Source organism: Lactuca serriola, chromosome 5 (assembly GCF_051521515.1).
Source record: "Lactuca serriola cultivar US96UC23 chromosome 5, Lser_US96UC23_V15, whole genome shotgun sequence".
Classification (NCBI taxonomy): Eukaryota; Viridiplantae; Streptophyta; class Magnoliopsida; order Asterales; family Asteraceae; genus Lactuca; species Lactuca serriola.
The window spans coordinates 335,383,120-335,389,523 of record NC_136412.1 but is presented as its reverse complement, the minus strand read 5'-3'; positions in this window follow the sequence as shown (position 1 = coordinate 335,389,523).

The following is a 6,404-nucleotide window of genomic DNA, read 5'->3' as shown; positions in this document are numbered from 1 at the left end:
TTTTTTTAGACACTAAAATGACTTGTTATTTTCAATATTTTTGCGGTTTCTTGCTTTTAGTTTTCCCTCCGTTTAACACTATAATTTTTTCGTAAAACATAAAATATGTAGTATTACGTATTTTAAAACATAAAATAATTTTGTGGTTTCTGGCAGTTAAATAGACAGTTAGTTGTAAATTGTATGTTAGTGGTCTTTGTGATGCTTGCATGGAAGACCAGGAGGTGGCTCCTGCCACTTGTCTGTAAGACCTAGGGTTTTGGCCCCCAGCCTAGCAAGGAAAGACCATAATACGACTCGTGGCATAATGACAAGATTATGGTTGACACATAGCACCTCCTATTGAATGTTGGATATGCATGATATGTATGACTCGTATGTTATATATGGTATGTGGTATTTTGGGAACTCACTAAGCTTTATGTTTACAGTTTTTATTTATGGTTTCAGGTATTTCCGGTTCGAAATTGAATGACCCGACTTGATCGCAGCGCATACACCCATGTTTTCCTCAACCTTGAGATTTTGGGATTGTACTCCGATAACTATTTTCTTATGAAATATCTTTAAGTGTTTTAGTAAATGATAAATGAGTGTTTTGGTTGTTTTAAAAATAAAATTTTTACCTTCATATTTTGGGATGTTACATTTGGTATAAAGTAGCTTTTCACCGAAATCGGATGCTTTGTCGGTTTCTTTAGTCCGTTCTTCGTAAGCCTTCAATCGTCCAACTACATCTTCAAAATTAATAGTTTTTAAATCCAAAACTCGCAAGAGTGCCGCTACGATGTGAATGAATCGACTAAGAAGACTCGTAAGGAATTTCTTCACCAACTTCTCTTGCGAGATTGTTCCTCCAAGCAGGGGCGTAGCCACTTATTACGAAGGTGGGTCCTAGGACCCACCTAATTTTTTAATTTTATATAATATTTTTATTGAAAAAAAATAGGAACTACCTTGAAAAAAAATAGGACCTACCTAATACTATTTGACAAAATAAAAAAAAATAATAATAATAATGGAGGACTTATACTTAAATTTCAAAGCAAATGGTTAATACTTTCAAAACTTATCACACACTGGAAATAAAGAAAGAGTTGAAGTTGTTTGATGTTACAAAAATAAATTATGAATGGTTATTAGGAAATTTAAAAAAGAACATAACTACTCTCATACCTTTGGTTGTACAAAATGGTTGTTGCAAATGAATTCTTTAAAAAGAAAAGAGACTCGGTCGATCAAAGTTGTTTTTTTTTTGTTGAGAAAATCAAGTTGTAGGGTTAAGTATAGGGGTGCAAACGAGTCAAACTACTCGCGAGCTACTCGAGATCGGATCGTTAAAAGCTCGAATCGAAACCGATTTTAAACGAGCCCGAGTCGAGCTCGAGCTTAATATTAAGCTCGTTTATTAAACGAGCTCGAGCTCGAGCCTATGTCACTAAGCTCGATTAGGCTCTCGAGCCTAAACGAGCCTTTATATAAAATAATTTATTATTATTTTTATATATTAAAATAAAAACATATTTGGGGATTAGGGATTTAGGTTATTAGTAAACGAGCTTCTTAACGAGCTCGAGCCGAGCTTAAGCTTATTTAGGCACGTCAGAAAAAAAACGAGTCGAGCCCGAGCCCGATTCGAGTTTGTATAATTATTTATGAGCTTGAGCCGAGCTTAATACAAGAAGCTCAAATCGAACCGAGCTCGAGCTCGAACCTCGTATAACTTAAACGAGCTCGAGCCGAGCCTGACCAGGCTCGGGCTCGGCTCGGCTCATTTGCACCAAGTAGACCGGTTTTCCTAGTTTTTAGCTCTTCTATCAGTTTGATAGTGGTTTGACCCTACCCGATTTGTCACATATAGCATTGACTCTTTGGTTTTTTCGCTTTCACTTAACTAGGAACCACGTGCTATTCTATTCTAGATTCGCCACTGCCTCCAAGTGTCGCTGAAATGGTCGCAATGCCCGATAGTTTTGAAGAGAATTCATCAATTGTGTTCGTATCTTTCATCTTTAAGCTTTTGAATTTTAAAGTCAGTGTTTGCAAATATGCTTCCTTCACTCGATCCGCACCCATGTTCCGAGATTTGATTGTATCCCACCTTTCCTTTGCAGGCAAGAGATTTTCGATTTGCAAGATTAAATCTTCCGGTATTGATTGAAACAACAATCCCATCACGATGTTGTTTTTCTTGCATTCGTTGAACCTAGATCAACCACGTCCCACACGTCGTGAGTGTCAAGTAAAACTTTCATACACATGTGCCATATCGTGTAGTTTACTGACCTCAACTGCAGAAATTGAAACGAGATCGAGTGCGCCTCCTTCGCAGGTTGATTCGCTTCGCCTCCAGACATGAACAGTCAAGAAGCGAACCACACACCTGATTGGTTTCTTATGTCGCAGTGCAGACCAGAAATTCGATCACTAGTTTCTGATGAGGGACCAGTTGATCACGTGATAACAGGAAGAAATCTCTTCTTCTGTTAAAACTTCTCTGTCGCAGGAAATCTTCTTGACAGTAGCTCTGTTACCAATTGAAAACAGAAAACAATATTCAACCAAACTAATGCTTTGATTGTATTACAGAAATTTCATTTCTTAAAACTCTAACAAATGTTCTGTCTTCTATACGAGATCAGACGCATACATATATAGAACAGAAAAACTTGTTGGATTACAATTCTTATTCAATCATCTAATCACAGAAAAGGAAACTTTCCATATATCACGTATCTTGGACTGCACTGCAAGACACCATTGGGTTGACCTGCAGCTAAAAGCCCATGGCCGAACAACCAATTCGCCAACACTATCTAATAATTCCAAAATAAACATCAAATATATCATCCATAAACTATCTAATAAATCCAAAATATCATCATCCATAACATAAAACAAGAAATATTAGGCGTCTTCGTCCTGCCCATCGTTGTTTTTCTCGTTGTTGCTTGGTTCTTAAACGAGCAGATAATATCTCCAAATGTCGTACCGGGTTTTGAAGAAAAGTGTTAACATCCACATCCTACAAATTAAGTATATAAGTTAAATATCAAACTAAAAAAACAAATTATTATTACTTAACAATTAAGTCACAAACACGTTAAGTCATTAACAATTTAATAAACTATCAAACCACCAAATGAATTAAATCCTTAACAATTTAACAAACTCTCAAACCACTAAATCAATTAAGTCTTTAACAATTTAACAAACTACCAAACTATCAAATTACCAAATTCATAACAAATAAATTAACCACTTAACAAATAAGCATAGTATCAAACTACCAAAATTACTATGAATGCATCAAGTTCTTAACAATATAACAAAGCTACCTAATTCCTTAAGAGTTTAATAAGTACGTGTTGGTTGTGGGGCTTGTGACTGTGAATGCCATTGGGATGGAGCACTTGTACTAACTATAAAATGAGGTTTAGGCCGAATGCCTCTCACATGCCCTCTTCGAGCACCTAACACCTTCTCAAATATTGTGATCCAATCAATGGAGTTTGGATCACCACCGGAGTCGGTTATGTGTTGACTCTATAAAGCAACCTCACCAACTAAAGCATTATGTATTTCACGAATATTGTCAATATACTTTAAAACAAACACACACAAAAAAAAAAACAATTTACTTCATTTTTAAGTAATAAAAGCTTACATATTGGTATTCAACTAACGGATCAACAAATTCTCCTTGTTTATTCACATGCCCACGGTGAAATGCTTAAAGCTTATTCAAATTATGTTTAACATTACAAAATATGTTATACTTGAATAAAAATTAAAAAATATGTTATAACTTGTGACAACCCAAGTTGTCCCGTTACATTTCCCCGTTACCGTTAACGGAATATTCCAGTTTATAAAAGTTCCGTTAAATTAAAGGTCGTCAATTTAATAAACATTCCATTTGTTTACATTAAATATGTCGTTAAGTCGTGATAAAAGGAAATAAAAACACATAACACACATTTCCATTTATTTGGAAAATGTTAAGTTTTACTATTACGACCACTAAATCGGGTGCGACCAAAAGCCCCGTTTAACGGCAGTATTGGGTAAAATTCCACTGAGCCCCGACTCGGAACCCTATATAAAGGTGAGTGGAGTCCATTGGATACTTTTTACACTCTCTCTCTATACCCTCTCTCTAGACTCGTTTTCGCCCCGAATCCGCAACCAAACGCTTCCAAATCGTAAGTCCGCTTACCCTAGCTTATTCTAAACATATTGATTCATGTTTATAGCTTAGAAATCGAACATAGAAGCTGTGAAAGAGGAGTTTACGGCCTAAGCTCCTCCTTAGGCCGTAAACCCCTAAATAAAGGTCAAAATGACCCCCAAAAGTCCCTAAAAGCTTGGAAATAAATAGAGGAATTAGCCTAGGAGTGTTTGCACATTTAAAACAATCATTTTGAGTCTTAAAAGAGAGTTTACGGCCCAGGCATATGCCAAGGCCGTAAACACCTCTAAACCTTGTCTAAATGTCCCAAAAGCACTCCTAAAACACCCTTGGACTTCATACATAAATTAGGGGCTTATCCTATTGGGTTTAGATCATTTAAACATAAGGATTTGGAAGATTAAAAGGAGTTTACGGCCCAGACATGTGTCAAGGCTGTAAACTCCCCAAATCAAGCCAAAAATGTGGTTTTTGCCCCCCAAATGGCCTTAGACTATTTTTATAAAATGCTAGGAATGATTTAAGGGCTTAAACTCCAAGAGTTGTGGGTGTATGAGAGTTCACGGCCAAGCCATAGATCTTACGGCCGTAAACTCTCAAAGATTGGTCATTTGGACCATAAACTCTAAAGGAATGCATCCTTGGAACCCCAAACACCCCTATAGCCTTGAATAAATTACTAGAAGTGATCTAGGGGCTTTAAACTTCCATAAAATCAAAGGATAGGAGTTCACGGCCGTGAACTCCCATAGGGGTGGTTCATGGGCCGTAAACTCCCATATAGCCCCTTAAAACACTTTAAATCCACACCTACCAATTAGATTTGGACCTAGAATAATTCCATGAACAAGCTAGAAGCCTTAAACACACTAGAACCCTTCACCATGAGTTTACGGTCTTAAACTCATGGTGAGTAGTCCCTGGGCCGTAAACATCATATAAAGGGTTTACTCTCGGAGAGTAAACTCCATTCCTAAGCCATACACACCTTTAGACGCTACCCGGGACACCCAAACACTTAACCAAAGTGTTTTACGCTCCTTTGAGTGCGTATATTTGTTTAATTATTATTAAATATACTAATTGTATGTGAACATATGTTATCATATTTTAAATAGGTCATTGAGTGTTTTCGAGTCCTCACGTGACACCGAACGCCCAAACGGCACCTTCGTCGGACCTACTTACACCAGGTGAGTTCATACCCCTGAATGAACCTTTTAATGTTTTTACATGTTTTATAGGGGGGAATACAAGTTAAACATGCCAGTTATCATATCAATCACATGTGATTGATAACCCGCATGCACAAGATTTTACCACACTTTACACTGTTTTACCGAGTAGGACACTATAATGGTTTTCAATTGTTTCAAAACCCTTACTAATACTGTTTTATCTAAATTCATTTTTAAACTGGTTTATAAAGGTTCCAAAGATTTTAAAGGCTTTCAAACTTATTTTACCAAGGACACCAAATGCGATTTTCCTAAATATAAAGGTTTCCAAGGTTTTCATCAAAGTTCCTTTCACGATGTATACTTTTACTTGTTTGTTACTGCTGCTTCACTTTTACTTATTTAAAACTCCTACTTGATAACGCATTTCCTTCGTGATACGCTTATACCAGTTATTGTCTCTATTTCACTTATACTTGTAGTCGCTTATACCTGATAGACGCTCTTACTTCACTTATTGTCGTCTCTACTTCGTGATACGCTTATACTTGTTCGACACTCCTACTTCACTTGCGACCACTCCTACTTCACTTTTCAGACACTCCTACTTCACAAGAATCACTTCTACTTGATACACACTCAGTGATAGTTAGATGTATGTCTGTGCTTATATAGGTACATATAAGTAATGATTGAAAGACTTAGGAAGGCTCGTCCGCCCTATTTCCTTTTCTTCGTTCAGATGTGGTCTGGTGGGATCGGATGGCCGTCCGAAGGTCGTTTGATTCATTAGTTATATATTATGTATATGAGTATGGACATATAGGATTCTCTAGTCAGTTCAGTTAAGAGTCTCTACCTCTAGTCTACACTTACATTATAAACCCACTATTTGGAAGTCTCTACCTCTAGTTCAACACTTACACACTACCCACTATTTGGAAGTCTCTACCCACTATTTGGGATGCATCTTCAGGACACGGCCTTCTCCGTCGTCTAGTTGGTAACCGGAATCTCCTGTAGGGAGAGCGGAC